The following is a 17,385-nucleotide window of genomic DNA, read 5'->3' on the forward strand; positions in this document are numbered from 1 at the left end:
AACAGTACATCCCAAACAAGCGCGCCCGGTATGGGGTGAAACTGTATAAGCTCTGTGAAAGGGCCACAGGCTATACATCTTATTTTAGGGTCTATGAGGGAAAAGACTTAAAATTGGAGCCGGTCGGATGCCCTGACTACCTGGGGAGCAGTGGAAAGGTTGTGTGGGACTTGGTGTCACCCTTGTTCCAGAAGGGGTACCATCTTTTTGTGGACAATTATTACACAAGTGTGGCCCTCTTTCAGCACTTAAAAATAGAAAAAATCCGATGCTGTGGCACCGTGCGGCCTAGTCGCCGGGGCTTCCCCCAACGGCTCATTACCACCAGACTTCAACGGGGGCAGAGGGCCGCCTTGTGTGCTGACGACCTGCTCGCGGTGAAATGGAAGGACAAGAGGGAGGTTTACTTCCTGTCCACCATTCACGCAGACACGACAGTTGAAATTCAACGGCGAACTAAGGTCATTGAAAAACCCCTTGTCGTCCACGAGTATAATACTAACATGGGAGGGGTGGACTTCAATGACCAGAGGTTAGCGCCCTATTTAGTTGCCCGAAAAACAAGACGCTGGTATAAAAAAGTGTCTTTTTACCTCATTCAATTGGCAATTTACAACAGCTTTGTTCTCTACAGTAAGGCTGGGAGAACTGGCTCGTTTATTCAATTTAATAAACAGATCGTGATGGAACTCCTGTATCCAGGAGGTGCCGTGGCCCAACCCCAAGATGCAACTAGCCGGCTGCATGGAAGGCATTACGCCTATCCAATTCCGACTACCCCAGGTCAACGAATCCGAAGAAAACGCTGTCGTGTCTGCAGCAGGGCTGGAATAAGGCGTGACACCACTGTTTATTGTCCCACCTGTCCTGACCAGCCTGGCCTATGCCTAGGGGAGTGTTTTGAGAGGTACCACGAGCAGGTACACTATTAGAGAGTAGGGAACTCCACACACAGCGGTAGGCACACAAGGGTCTCTCCGTGCTATTTCACACTGCTGCGATGCGTTAGGGCAAAATGCCTAGCAAAAGTCACACTTTGCGGTCCCCCCCTACGCCAGAAGTGCTTGACTTAACGCTAGTGCATGCCTACGTTACTGAGTGGCTTCTGTGGCAATATCGATCGGCGCGGAAGTCATGTTAGTCTATGGCGACGCAGTTCATTACTAGGCCGAATGCTACTCTTGTGGTATTGCCTGAAGGTCTGTTTTGGACGATACGGTGCGGCGGGCTCGACCCACCGGATATGTCAATATGCAGTGTGAAACCAAACATCGGGTTTCCAGAGACCCTAATACACAGGGCTGCCAGAAACCTCTCCTTTCACTTGGGACAAATTGCGTAATGTATTTCGCCACAACTCTGTGCAATTTGCACTTCGCACATTGTTCCATGGGGGAGGAGAGGTTTGTCCTCGGGAGGTAAGTTAAAAAAAAACAAAAAACAGGTAAGCAAAGAAGTTAATGTTTGGTTTGCAATGTTAAGTTTTTTATTAAAAAAGTTCAAAGGTTATTAATGTTAATGAAGTAATTGCTTTGCTGCTTGCTTGTTTTTTGGGGTTTTTTTTCTCTTTTTCCATCCAATAACCTTCCAGGTGGACCGAGCGAATGACTAACCAGCTGCAGTACTGATGGTGCATCCTGACAGAACGTTGCGCGTCTGTCAGCTTACACACAAGTCGGTGCATGCAGCGCTGCAAGACGAGATTTCTCCTCCGCAGTCAAAAAGATACGTTTGCCGAGGCATATGGGCCGAGGAGTGGTGTTGGGGATTCATATGCTTTGGCAAACACTTTGTATCAAAAAAGAACTCTGGCAATGATTTGTTCATCCACATCGATCGGTGTGAATGGATAAATCAGGTTTGCCAGGGCATACGAGCTGGTGGGTTTGGATTTTTGGGGCGGCAGCTCCTATGTCCTGGCAGACGCCTTCCCCTCCTTTTTGTATTGTTTTGTCTTTTTTTCTTCTCTCTTTTTTTCTATCCAGACCGACCAATCAGCTGCAGCACTGATGGTGCATCCTGACAGAACATTGCGCGTCTGTCAGCTTACACACAAGTCGGTGCATGCAGCGCTGCAGGACGAGATTTCTCCTCCGCAGTCAAAAAGATAAGTTTGCCGAGGCATATGGGCCGAGGAGTGGTGTTGGGGATTCATATGCTTTGGCAAACACTTTGTATCAAAAAAGAACTCTGGCAATGATTTGTTCATCCACATCGATCGGTGTGAATGGATAAATCAGGTTTGCCAGGGCATACGAGCTGGTGGGTTTGGATTTTTGGGGCGGCAGCTCCTATGTCCTGGCAGACGCCTTCCTCCTCTTTTTTTTTTTTTTTCAAAATTTTTTGGCAGATATTTTTTCATCCACATTGATTGATTGTTTGACGTTCATTTTTCCTTTCAGCCCACAGTGCATTACCCTTATGCCCAATATAAGGAGTATAGCAGAAACTCCTAATACTGGCCATACATGTAATGATTGCAGAGACCCTAAAATGCCAGGACAGACCCCACGAATGATGCCATTTTGGAAAGAGGACACCCCAAAGTATTCCGTGAGGTGCATGGTGAGTTCATAGAATGTTTTATTTTTTGTCACAAGTTAGCAGAAATTGTGTTTTTTTTTTTTTTTTTCACAAAATGTCATTTTCCGCTAACTTGTGACAAAAAATAAAATTTTCTATGAACTCACCATGGCCCTCATGGAATACCTTAGCGTGTATTCTTTCCAAAATGGGGTCATTTGTGGGGTTTGTTAACTGTCCTGGCAAGTGGGCGGGGTGCTAAATTTTGAGCACCCCTGTAAAGCCTAAAGGTACTCATTGGACTCTGGGCCCCTTAGCGCAGTTAGGGTGCAAAAAATTGCCACACATGTGGTATCGCCGTACTCGGGAGAAGTAGTACAATGTGTTTTGGGGTGTATTTTTACACATACCCATGCTGGGTGGGAGAAATACCTCTGTAAATGACAATCTTTTTTGATTTTTTTACACACAATTGTCCATTTACAGAGTTATTTCTCCCACCCAGCATGGGTATGTGTAAAAATACACCCCAAAACACATTGTACTACTTCTCCCGAGTATGGCGATACCACATGTGTGGCACTTTTTTGCACCCTAACTGCGCTAAAGGGCCCAAAGTCCAATGAGTATCTTTAGGATTTCACAGGTCATTTTGCGGAATTTGATTTCCAGACTACTCCTCACGGTTTAGGGCCCCTAAAATGCCAGGGCAGTATAGGAACCCCACAAATGACCCCATTTTAGAAAGAAGACACCCCAAGGTATTCTGTTAGGAGTATGGTAAGTTCATAGAAGATTTTATTTTTTGTCAAAAGTTAGCGGAAAATTGATTTTTATTGTTTTTTTCACAAAGTGTCATTTTCCACTAACTTGTGACAAAAAATAAAATCTTCTATGAACTCACCATACTCCTAACGGAATACCTTGGGGTGTCTTCTTTCTAAAATGGGGTCATTTGTGGGGTTCCTATACTGCCCTGGCATTTTAGGGGCCCTAAACCGTGAGGAGTAGTCTGGAAATCAAATTCCGCAAAATGACCTGTGAAATCCTAAAGATACTCATTGGACTTTGGGCCCTTTAGCGCAGTTAGGGTGCAAAAAAGTGCCACACATGTGGTATTGCCGTACTCGGGAGAAGTAGTATAATGTGTTTTGGGGTGTATTTTTACACATACCCATGCTGGGTGGGAGAAATATCTCTGTAAATGACAATCTTTTGATTTTTTTACACACAATTGTCCATTTACAGAGTTATTTCTCCCACCCAGCATGGGTATGTGTAAAAATACACCCCAAAACACATTGTACTACTTCTCCCGAGTACGGCGATACCACATGTGTGGCACTTTTTTGCACCCTAACTGCGCTAAAGGGCCCAAAGTCCAATGAGTATCTTTAGGATTTCACAGGTCATTTTGCGGAATTTGATTTCCAGACTACTCCTCACGGTTTAGGGCCCCTAAAATGCCAGGGCAGTATAGGAACCCCACAAATGACCCCATTTTAGAAAGAAGACACCCCAAGGTATTCCGTTAGGAGTATGGTAAGTTCATAGAAGATTTTATTTTTTGTCAAAAGTTAGCGGAAAATTGATTTTTATTGTTTTTTTCACAAAGTGTCATTTTCCACTAACTTGTGACAAAAAATAAAATCTTCTATGAACTCACCATACTCCTAACGGAATACCTTGGGGTGTCTTCTTTTTAAAATGGGGTCATTTGTGGGGTTCCTATACTGCCCTGGCATTTTAGGGGCCCTAAACCGTGAGGAGTAGTCTGGAAATCAAATTCCGCAAAATGACCTGTGAAATCCTAAAGATACTCATTGGACTTTGGGCCCTTTAGCGCAGTTAGGGTGCAAAAAAGTGCCACACATGTGGTATTGCCGTACTCGGGAGAAGTAGTATAATGTGTTTTGGGGTGTATTTTTACACATACCCATGCTGGGTGGGAGAAAGATCTCTGTAAATGGACAATTGTGTGTAAAAAAAATTAACAAATTGTCATTTACAGAGATATTTCTCCCACCCAGCATGGGTATGTGTAAAAATACACCCCAAAACACATTATACTACTTCTCCTGAGTACGGCAATACCACATGTGTGGCACTTTTTTGCAGCCTAACTGCGCTAAGGGGCCCAAAGTCCAATGAGCACCTTTAAGCTTTACAGGGGTGCTTACAATTTAGCACCCCCCAAAATGTCAGGACAGTAAACACACCCCACAAATGACCCCATTTTGGAAAGTAGACCCTTCAAGGTATTCAGAGAGGGGTATGGTGAGTCCGTGGTAGATTTCATTTTTTTTTTTGTTGCAAGTTAGAAGAAATGGAAACTTTTTTTTTTTTTTTTTTTGTCACAAAGTGTCATTTTCCGCTTACTTGTGACAAAAAATAATATCTTCTATGAACTCACTATGCCTCTCAGTGAATACTTTGGGATGTCTTCTTTCCAAAATGGGGTCATTTGGGGGGTATTTATACTATCCTGGAATTCTAGCCCCTCATGAAACATGACAGGGGGTCAGAAAAGTCATAGATGCTTGAAAATGGGAAAATTCACTTTTTGCACCATAGTTTGTAAACGCTATAACTTTTACCCAAACCAATAAATATACACTGAATGGGTTTTTTTTTATCCAAAACATGTTTGTCCACATTTTTCGCGCTGCATGTATACAGAAATTTTACTTTATTTGAAAAATGTCAGCACAAAAAGTTAAAAAAATCATTTTTTTGCCAAAATTCATGTCTTTTTTGATGAATATAATAAAAAGTAAAAATCGCAGGAGCAATCAAATAGCACCAAAAGAAAGCTTTATTAGTGAGAAGAAAAGGAGCCAAAATTCATTTAGGTGGCAGGTTGTATGAGCGAGCAATAAACCGTGAAAGCTGCAGTGGTCTGAATGGAAAAAAAGTGGCCGGTCCTTAAGGGGTAGAAAGACTGTGGTCCTCAAGTGGTTAAAAATGGCGCCGGCAAAAAAATGGCGCCCCCTTCTGCCCGATATATGTTTAAAACGATATTTATCGTTTTAAAGGTTAAAATAGTGCAGACCTTTTGAACGAAATGTATCGTTTTAAAACTTTTTTTTTTCGTGCCTGAACGATATTTATCGTTTTAACCCTTGCTTTGCTGCCGTTTGGAAAATATCTGCCCGCCGGCTTTAATGTTTAATAGCAAAGCCCCCTTAAAAGCTACAAACACTAAATTTGCAGGGAATGTTAAGAAGAAAATTGTGAACAAGAGGAAAATTTTTTTTTCAGAAAGACCTTATAGTTTTTGAGAAAATCGATTTTGAATATTCTTCTTCTGACCGTGGGAAAATTAAACGCCCGCCGACTTTAGCGGTTAATAGCAAAGCCCCTTTAAATGTCAGAAACACCAAATGTGTAGGGAATGTTAAGAAGAATAGTGGGAACACGAAGAAAAAAAAATTGTTCAAAAAGACCTTATAGTTTTTGAGAAAATCGAGTTTAAATCTTCAAAGAGGAAATATATCTATTTAAATCGCGTACTGACATTTCCATGGAAACTTTTTCCGCCGACTTTAGCAGTTAATAGCAATGTCCCCTTAAATCCTAGCAACACCAAATTTGCAGGATATGTTAAAAAGATACTGGGAAACAATATTTAAAAAAAAAATTGAAAAATTTTATTTATTTATTTTTTTTAAATTAAAATTTGTGGGTTATGTTCAGAGTGTGGGAAATGTTTTGAAAAAAATGACGTGGGGTCCCCCCTCCCGAGCCTCTGTAACCCCTTGTCTCCCATGCAGGCTGGGATAGCCAGAATGCGGAGCCCCGGCCGACTGGGGCTTCGCACCCTGAGCTATACCAGCCCGCATGGTCCATGGTATGGGGGGGCTTCGGGGGAGGGGCGGCCAAGCCTTCCCCTCCCCCCCCCGGAGCCCTTGTCCGATCCATGGACAAGGGGCTCTTCCCCACCTCCGGTGCCCCAGGAGGAGGTGGGGGCGACGACTCCCTGGGGGGGTTCATGGTGGCATCTGGGAGTCCCCTTTAAGAAGGGGACCCCCAGATGCCCACCCCCCTCCCAGGAGAAATGAGTATAGGGCTACTTTGTACCCCTTACCCATTTCCACAAAGGGTTAAATGAAATAAAAACACAACAACGAGAAAAGTCCTTTAATGTTCTAAATTGACCAGAAATACTTACCTGTACCTTTAAGAAAAAAATCCCACGTCAATTAGGTCCCACGACAGTATCCTCTGTCTTGCGACCTTCTGTTACATCTTGATTGAAGATCTCCGCCGCTCCGACGCCACACACGCCGCCTCCGCCGCACTGCTCTTAGCTATACTTAGTATAGCTAAGAGCAAAAAGCATCTTTAAATTTTAGCTCCAATGGTCCCCATTGGTTCCTTAACAGACCAATGGGGATCAGGAGGATCCCCATTGGTCGATAAGGAACCAATGGGGAGCCTTGGAGCCAAAATTTAAAGATGCTTTTTGTTCTCAGCTATACTTAGTATAGCTGAGAGTTGCGTCTATGCATCTATATAGACGCATTAGCGCTAGCTGCCGCTGCCCTCCCTGCCTCTCCCCACCTGTCACCCTCACCCATGCTGGCACCCATGGGTGCATTGGGTGCCAGCATGGGTGAGGGTGACAGGTGGGGGGAGGCAGGGAGGGCAGCGGCAGCTAGCGCTAATGCGTCTATATAGACGCAACTCTCAGCTATACTTAGTATAGCTGAGAGCAGTGCGGCGGAGGCAGCGTGTGTGGCGTCGGGGCGTCGGAGATCTTCAATCAAGATGTATCAGAAGATCGCAAGATGGAGGATACTGTCGTGGGACCTGATTGGCGTGGGATTTTTTTCTTAAAGGTACAGGTAAGTATTTGTGGTTAATTTAGAACATTAAAGGACTTTTCTCGTGGTTGTGTTTTTATTTCATTTAACCCTTTGTGGAAATGGGTAAGAGGTACAAAGTAGCCCTATACTCATTTCTCCTGGGAGGAGGGTGGGCATCTGGGGGTCCCCTTCTTAAAGGGGACTCCCAGATGCCACCATGAACCCCCCCAGGGAGTCGTCGCCCCCCGCCTCCACCTGGGGCAAGGGAGGCGGGGAAGAGCCCCTTGTCCATGGATTGGACGAGGGGCTCCGGGGGGGAGGGGGAGGCTTGGCCGCCCCTCCCCCCCGGAGCCCCCCCACACCATGGACCATGCGGGCTGGTATAGCTCAGGGTGCGAAGCCCCAGTCGGCCGGGGCTCCGCATTCTGGCTATCCCAGCCTGCATGGGGGACAAGGGGTTACAGAGGCTCGGGAGGGGGGACCCCACGTCGTTTTTTTTTAAATTTATTTCCCACACTCAGAACATTAAAAAAATAAAAATTGATACCAAGTTTAAAAAAAAAACGACGTGGGGTCCCCCCTCCCGAGCCTCTGTAACCCCTTGTCCCCCATGCAGGCTGGGATAGCCAGAATGCGGAGCCCCGGCCGACTGGGGCTTCGCACCCTGAGCTATACCAGCCCGCATGGTCCATGGTGTGGGGGGGCTCCAGGGGGGAGGGGCGGCCAAGCCCCATTGGTCTGTTAAGGAACCAATGGGGACCATTGGAGCTAAAATTTAAAGATGCTTTTTGCTCTTAGCTATACTAAGTATAGCTAAGAGCAGTGCGGCGGAGGCGGCGTGTGTGGCGTCGGGGCGGCGGAGATCTTCAATCAAGATGTAACAGAAGGTCGCAAGACAGAGGATACTGTCGTGGGACCTAATTGACGTGGGATTTTTTTCTTAAAGGTACAGGTAAGTATTTCTGGTTAATTTAGAACATTAAAGGACTTTTCTCGTTGTTGTGTTTTTATTTCATTTAACCCTTTGTGGAAATGGGTAAGGGGTACAAAGTAGCCCTATACTCATTTCTCCTGGGAGGGGGGTGGGCATCTGGGGGTCCCCTTCTTAAAGGGGACTCCCAGATGCCACCATGAACCCCCCCCCCCAGGGAGTCGTCGCCCCCACCTCCTCCTGGGGCACCGGAGGTGGGGAAGAGCCCCTTGTCTATGGATTGGACAAGGGCTCCGGGGGGGGGAGGGGAAGGCTTGGCCGCCCCTCCCCCCCGAAGCCCCCCCATACCATGGACCATGCGGGCTGGTATAGCTCAGGGTGCGAAGCCCCAGTCGGCCGGGGCTCTGCATTCTGGCTATCCCAGCCTGCATGGGAGACAAGGGGTTACAGAGGCTCGGGAGGGGGGACCCCACATCATTTTTTTCAAAACATTTCCCACACTCTGAACATAACCCACAAATTTAATTTAAAAAAAAAAAAAATTCTATTTTTTTTTTAAATATTGTTTCCCAGTATCTTTTTAACATATCCTGCAAATTTGGTGTTGCTAGGATTTAAGGGGACATTGCTATTAACTGCTAAAGTCGGCGGAAAAAGTTTCCATGGAAATGTCAGTACGCGATTTAAATAGATATATTTCCTCTTTGAAGATTTAAACTCGATTTTCTCAAAAACTATAAGGTCTTTTTGAACAATTTTTTTTTCTTCGTGTTCCCACTATTCTTCTTAACATTCCCTACACATATGGTGTTTCTGGCATTTAAACGGGCTTTGCTATTAACCGCTAAAGTCGGCGGGCGTTTAATTTTCCCACGGTCAGAAGAAGAATATTAAAAATCGATTTTCTCAAAAACTATAAGGTCTTTCTGAAAAAAATTTTTTTCCTCTTGTTCACAATTTTTTTCTTAACATTCCCTGCAAATTTGGTGTTTGTAGCTTTTAAGGGGGCTTTGCTATTAAACATTAAAGCTGGCGGGCAGATATTTTCCAAACTGCAGCAAAGCAAGGGTTAAAACGATAAATATCGTTTGGGAGCAATACAAATATAAATATAAACTATAAATATCGTTTTTAAAGCCGGCGCCATTTTTTAGCTGTCAAAAACGAAAAATAACTAGCGATAGTGGTTCTCTATGGGGCGCCGTTTTTTAACTACGATAACTGGCGCCATTTTTAACGGACCCCCTGCGTTGATGCTGGTTTATGCAAATGTATGCACTCCCTTTGCTCATGAAATCAAATAATTTGATATGTTGTTAAAATTTGGTTTGGTGACTACGAATTAAAGGGTACCTGATTCGGAAGAAAAGAAAAATATTATACATAACTGGGGCTTCCTCCAGCCCCCTTCAGGCTAATCCAGTCGCTGTCCTCCTCCGCCACCTGGATCTTCTGCTATAAGTCCCGGTAATTCAGCCAGTCAGCGCAGTCTGGCCGTGTACCGCTCCCACAGCCAGGAATATTCTGCACCTGTGCAATAGTGCAGCGCAGGTGTAGTACGCTCTCAGCGGCGGAGTGTGTGCATGCACAGTACGCCCGACTGGCTCAAGTACCTGGACCCATAGCAGAAAATCCAGGTGGCAGAGGAGGACAGTGAGGGACTGATAAGCCTGAGGAAGCCCTATACATGTACCGGTATGTATACAGCTTTAATTTCATTTGTCTCAGGCTTACTTTGTTACACAGTAGTACTATACATATGCACTCCCTATGGAGCTGCAGGGAAATAACTGAGAATGTTGTGCACATTGAACACAGAAGTGTTGACTAGCACTCATAAACCTGGTTCAGATTGTGCATGAAGAATGTGTAATAGAGGAAGAATCCCCTCATTCGCCTGCAGAGTACCTGCACATCACTCTTACATGTACCCACAGTTATATTGCCTAGGGCCTGATCCATGTTCAGATTGCACATGAAGAATGTGTAATAGAGGAAGAATCTCCTTATTCCCCTGCAGAGTACCTGCACATCACTCTTACATGTACCCACAGTCACATTGCCTAGGGCCTGATAGATGTTCTTTGTTCCTGTCTTCCACAAATACTCTTACCAAGCACTAGTTTTAGTCTATGACTAAAAGTAGTAGAAGCAGAAGATCAGCCAGCTAGCCAGGTAACTGGTATTGTTTAAAAGGGAATAAATATGGCAGCCTCATATCCCTCTCACTTCAGTTGTATTTTAAAATTCCTAAGCGTTGGCAGTTAATAGATGCATTTCATGTTACATACTTTCAATCAACAAGATTGTAATATGCAAATTAAAGGAGTCGGAGTTGGTGGAATCCTAACTTGAGGAGTCGGAGTCGGTGGATTTTTGTGCCGACTCCACAGCCCTGGTCTTCTGTTGATGTTTTCTGATGTTTGTTCTCTTTCTCTGTCTAGCATGATGCCCAGATGGATTACTATGGTACGCGCCTGGCTATTTGCTCTTCCGACAGATAGGTCAAGATCTTCGACGTGAAGAACGGAGGGCAGATCCTGATCGCTGATCTGTGACGGGCAATGAGGTTATGGCATCATTGGTGCACAACACCACCAAAGGAGGCACCCAGCTGCAAGAACAATATTGGGATAGAGATCAGAGGCGTATCTAGAGGGGTGCATATAGGGCACCTGCCAAAGGCACCCCCTGTCACTCATGTGGGGGGAGGGAGCATCAGTAAGCAAGTACATCTCCCCCCTCCCTCAGGTCCGAGTCCGTGCTCCACGATTCTGTTGCTCACCAACGCGGCTACCGCTAAGTCGCCCAGGCCGTACAGAAGAAGGAGAGGAGGACTGTGTCGCAGTGCCCGTTACCTTCCCACCAGCAGCTTCTCTTGTTCTCATGTCAACGCAGACGCCGCTCGCATCCTCTTCCTACCCTGATTGGCCGCATGACGACCCAGCCATGGCAACATCAGGGTTGCTCTGGCAACGTCAGCGCTGCTCCCTCCTTATTGGCTTCATGGAGGATTGTATTGTGTGCCGCTGGGGCTGATGGGGGTGGGAGAGGATTGGAGGAGGAAAGTGTGTGTAGCTGTAGCTGCAGGCGCACTGTCTGACACACACATAGGCAGTGACTGCACGCGCTGTGCTGCTAAGAGCCAGACTGAGGCACGTCACAGAGGCAGAGCTGAAATTAAGTTATAAATCAAAAGATAATTAGAAATTAGGTTAAGTACAGGTAGTCCCCGACTTACGAACACCCGACTTACAAATGATCCACCGATACGAACAGCATGAATTCTATGTTTCTGGGAAAAAAAGTCAAAATATTTTTTTCCACAAAAAATTCAAAGAAAACATGGCTTTTAAACTTGTATAAGCAGGTACAGAGGACAGTGGTGACACAGAGGGGGACACTGGAAGCCAAGGGGGCCACAGAGGAGGTACAGGGGACAGAGATAGCAGAGTGTTCCGCCTTAAGAACAGATTCAGGGTTGGAATGAATCTACAGTCCCTAGTTCGTTTGTTAACCGGGGACTACCTGTATTGTAATAGCACATTATTATTATTACAAAATCTATTCTGCAGCAGCAGCCGGCAACTACTTTCCCACTGTTCCACTTTTGATCTCACTCAGTTTAGTTACCATTTCCATAATCTAGCAGGCACCTGCTTTCCCACATTTTAATTCTTACAATTTCCATCAATTCTACAGCAGGCCACCCTTTTCCAACATTAGATCTTCAGCTGTAGAATGGATGGAAATTTGTAAGAAGAACTGAAATGTGGGCAGGAGCCTGCTGTAGAATGGAAATTGTAAATAAGTGTCATAAGATTCCTCTAATTTAAAACAAAGATTGGTCACAAGATGTCCTTTACTTACTTGGGGCTTCTTCGAGAATACAGGTCCTGAAGTCTTGAAGTTCCCTCGTCCTCCCGGGCCTCATCCTTGATGTGCTGTGCAGCCCTGTAAACTGTATGCACTACTGCACATGCGTTAGCCGACAACGGGGCACCTTGATCGCACTCCCGTAGAAAATTTTGTACAGGCGCAGAATGCTCCCAGGCACGGGAGTGTGACCAAGTAGGCATACCGCCAGGCCAATGCAGGGGCAGTAGTGCACGACTTAGCTAAGATGCACACTTTACTGGGTCTCACAGCGGATAAAGGATGAGGACCAGGAGGTCAGCGAGGGAACCACAAGAATACGTTGAGTAAAAGAACAATCTTTATTTTCATGTCAAGTATTCTTGCAGCTGGATTTACAATTTGATGCGTGGGGGGCACAATTTCAGTGCTTGCCATAGGCGCCGTTTTCTCTAGATATGCCTCTGCAGCCAATGGAGTTCAGACTGTCAGTCAAAGCATCTGATCTGCATGCCCAGTGCCAAAGCATTAGAGCAGGGCCGGCCTTTGGCCTGTGCGACCGGAGCGGTCGCACAGGGCGCCGGCCGCCGGCTTCCAGGGGGGACGCCGCGCCGCTCTCCTGTCGCCCGGCCGCATATTGTATATGCTCAGCTCACTTGTTGCGGCAGCTGCGGGCTCCGGATTAGTTGCGCCGCGGCGCCACCCGACTGTCTCCCTCTCTGACTGGCTCCGCCCCCTGGTGCCGCTGGGGGTGATGGGGGCGAAGACCAGCAACAACTGCTGCAGCCTCTTGGGGTCGGAGACAGTGTGAGAGTCTCCGCCCCCCCGTGACCATGATTGGAGGAGGTTGGAAGCGCGCGGCGTCACAGTGCAGCCACCCTGACCTGGCTGTGTGACAGTGGAGTGGGTGACTGGGTGTGACTGTCCCCTCGGGACCCGGGCTCCATCTCCCCAACTGACGGACCCCACACCACACCAGACCAGTCCAGTCCAGTCCAGTAGTAAAAGTAAGGCTCCGCTCTGTGTATATATATATGCTAATGGTATATAGATCTGGTAGGCAGCCTAAGCATATATATATATACATACATATGTATATGTATATATATATATATATATATATGTATATATATATATATATGTGTGTATATATGTATATATATGTATATGTGTGTATATATATATATATATATATATATATACATATACACACACACACACACACACACACACACTAAGTGGGGGTCTGCCTATATACATACACACTAAAGGGGGGATCTGCCTACACTAGTAGCCTATATACACTAAGGGGGGGGGGGGGGGATCTGCCTATAATAGGCAGATCCCCCCCCCCTTAGTGTATATAGGCTACTAGTCTTGTATATGTAGGCAGATCCCCCCTTTAGTGTATATATAGGCAGATACCCCTTAGTGTATATATTATATATACATACACTAAGGATCTGCCTATTATATATACACTAAAGGAGGGGACTTGCCTAGAAGACTAGTAGCCTATATACACTAAAGGGGGGGGGGGGTCTGCCTATAATAGGCATACCCCCCCCCCCCCTTAGTGTATATAGGCTACTCGTCTTGTATATGTAGGCAGATCCCCCCTTTAGTGTATATATATTAGGCAGATCCCCCTTAGTGTATGCATTATATATACACTAAGTATTTATAGCGCCGACATAGTACACAGCGCTGTACAGAATATATGTTGTCTTGTCCTGTCCCGCAGAGGGGCACATAATCTATCCCTAGCATAGTCATATGTGTATGTATGTATGTATTATGTAGTGCATGTATCATAGTCTAGGGACAATTTTTTAGGAGGAAGCCAATTAACTTATCTGTATGTTTTTGGGATGTGGGAGGAAACCAGAGTGCCCGGAGGAAACCCACACAGACACAGGGAGAACATACAAACGCCTTGCAGATAGTACCCTGGCCAGGATTCAAACCAGGGACCCAGTGCTGCAAGGTGAGAGAGCTAACCACTACGCCACCGTGCTACCCGTACACTAAGGAGGGATCTGCCTACAAGACTAGTAGCCTATATACACTAAGGGGGGGATCTGCCTATAATAGATAGATCCCCCCTTAGTGTATATAGGCTACTAGTCTTGTATATGTAGGCAGATGCACCATTTAGTGTATATATAGGCAGATCCCTACTTAGGGCCCTTTTACACTTTCAGTTAAAACTGAAAGAAAACTGATTTTCAAAGTAAGTACCATGTTTTCCTGTGGCTCCTTTCACACTGAACGCGTTTTAACTGAAATCTTCTTCCCAGTGCACTGCTATGGGAAAAAACGCGTACTAACGCATACTAACTGATTAAGTGTAAACGGGGCCTAAGGGAGGCAGATTCCTGAGTTTTCTCTTAGGTGATATTTTTACACCTTGTCATAAAATGCATTTTAAACCACAAGTATACAAGAAAATACAATAATTTTGATAGCACTTTTTCACAAACTTTTAAGTACTTTTCCAAATGTAAAATACAGTTCCGGAAAAGTTATTTTAAAGTGAAGATGAAAATTATCTCATAGAAGATAACTCAGGATAAAAGGGTGTGTGTGTGTGCGTGCGTGCGTGCGTGTAGGATGAATAGGGGTTGGGGGGGCACCAAAATCTGGTTACGCTCAGGGCGCTGTGAAACCTAAGGCCGGCCCTGCATTAGAGGCAAAGAATCAGCACAATGGTCAGGCAACTGGCATTGTTTATTAGAGAATAAAGATGGTAGCATGCTACCTAGTCTGGGGGAAGGAGGGGGGGAGCTGCAATCCTTTACTTTTACTTCTGTGACCTTTGGGGTCACGACACTGCAGATGTAGCTCGGTGCTCTTGAGCGCTGATTGTCATGGATGGGGTGGGGGAGAGGCAGGGAGCGGGCAGTGGAGAGCCAGTGAGAAGACTCTGATAGGCGGGGAAGAAGCGTTACGCAGGAGTTACTCTCCTCCAAGGGATGTCCCTCCCCCATTAGTTTTCCTGACAAGCTGCTTGTCAGCAGATTCGGGGGGGAGGGGACTAGTGAGGTGCAGGGGGATCGAGAGTGGCAAGGAGGGCACACAGAGGCATGTCCGTCGGATGAGAACATGCCTTTGTGTCTCTTTTTTACCATTTAAAATCATCTCGGGTACACTTTAAGGAGGGATCCATTGTTTGGGTTGGGCATATCTATATCAGGCCAGCTTCATACTGCAGTTTGGTGGCAGCGGTGCGGTGTCAGTACTTGGTAGTCCCTGTCTGGCATTTGGCCAACAGGAAGTGATGCTCACTTCCTGTTGGGCGATCGATGCCATGCGCGGAAGTGTGTTTCTAAAATTCGCATCTGAGCATGCACGACGCTGAAAACTGTGGTGGGTTTTTTAAAGACAAGTGTGTTGCCTTAGACTTACATGACTTCCAGTCTGACACAGATCGCCCCAGAAGCCGCGCGGTACCATAAGTTTGGAAGCGCGTTAGATAGGGCACTTCCGGCGCAGCATACCGCAGCTTGGGGAGTGTGAACTCCCCAATATACTTTCATTGCCCAGGGGCGTGGTGTGGTAAATTTACCGCACTGTAACGCTCCAGTGTGAAAGGGCCCTCAAGGTTTAGATTTACAAAAGGCTAATGCAGTACTAAATCACATTGAGGTTGATTCACTAAGCTGTGCTGCTTCAGCAGTGCAGCTTAATGACAGCAGCGAGTGTTATAATTCCCTGTGCACACTATGCAGCCATTGCGTGCGCTGTTAAATTATGCTGGGCTCAGTTTAAGGAGTGCTTTGTTATACTTAACGAGCACTCCACTGAACCCGCCCGCGGGGTCCAGTGGCTTCAAAGTGCGATATTTTTGCACTTTGATTGGCCCTGTAGGCTGCTTGTCACTTAAAGAGACACTGAAGCAAGACTAAATCTCGCTTCAGCTCTGGTATATAGCAGGGGCATGTGTGCTTAACGGGGGTCCCTTCACCCCCAACCCACCCCCCGCAAAAGTTGGTCGCAGACTTGGTCTCTACATTTCTCTTCCTGGAGGCAGGGCTAACGGCTGCAGCCCTGCCTCCCAGCGTGTCTATCAGACGCGCATCGCCGCCTCTCCCCCGCCCCTCTCAGTGAAGGAAGACTGAGAGGGGCGGGGGAGAGGCGGAGATATGCGTCTGACAGACGCGCGTGGGGCAGGGCTGCGGCGGTTAGCCCTGCCCCAATGCGGAAACGCTCCCCCGCATTACGGAGGGGATTTGGGGGGACAGGGACCCCTGTTAAGGCGCGGGATAGCGGCGATTTAGCAGGGGCACACATGCCCCTGCTATATATGAGGTCTGAAGCGAGATCTGTTCTCGCTGCAGACTCTCTTTAATAGTCAAGCTATTGGGCCAATCAAAGTGCAGGAATATCGTACTTTTAAGGCAATGGAGCTGCCGGGCTCTGGGCGGGTTCAGTGGAGTGTTTAAACTATCTGAGCTATCTTTAAACTATCTGAGCCCAGTGTAATTTAACAGTGCATGCTATGGCTGCATAGCGTGCACAGGGGATTATAACACTCGCTGCTGTAGCAGCAAAGCTTAGTTAATCAACCTCATTGTTAGGGCTGCTCAAATCCGAATCCGGTGAGATACCCGGATAGTTGCTATCCGGATATCTCCCAGTAAGCCTGTCCGGGGTGGGCGGGGGGCTTCAAGCTTACCTGTCTGACGTCTTCTTCGTCCGTCCCTGGCACCTCCCACGATGCGTTCCACGCGGCGGTCACGTAACTACAAACACTTCCTCCTAACGGGGTGAAGGAGGAAGTGTTTGTAGTCACGTGATGCACGTGGGACGCATCGTGGAAGGGGCCAAGGACGGTTGAAGAAGACATCAAACAGGTAAGCTTGACCCCCCGCCCACCCTGCACAGGTTTACTGGGAGATATCCGGATAGCAACTATCCGGGTATCTCCCGGATTCGGATTTGAGCAGCCCTACTCAATGGGCTTGATTCACTAAAGCGTGCTAACAGTTAGCACGCTGGTGAAAAGCCCATTATCACGCCTAAACACAGTTTAGGCGTGATAAAATAAACTCTGCGCACATTAAACCCTATGCGACTTTCCATGTGCACCGGACTTTGCGCGCCACTTTATTCCTCAAAACGGTGCTAACCTACTTAGTGCAATGGTTATTACGCCCAAAAGTCTTTAGGAATGCTAAGTAGGTTAGCACCGCTTTGTGAATCAAGCCCATTGTGTTGAAATCCTACCTTAAATAATTACACCAAAAACGTTTGGACCTTTCATCC

This window comes from Hyperolius riggenbachi, chromosome 3 (genome assembly GCF_040937935.1).
Source record: "Hyperolius riggenbachi isolate aHypRig1 chromosome 3, aHypRig1.pri, whole genome shotgun sequence".
Lineage (NCBI taxonomy): Eukaryota > Metazoa > Chordata > Amphibia > Anura > Hyperoliidae > Hyperolius > Hyperolius riggenbachi.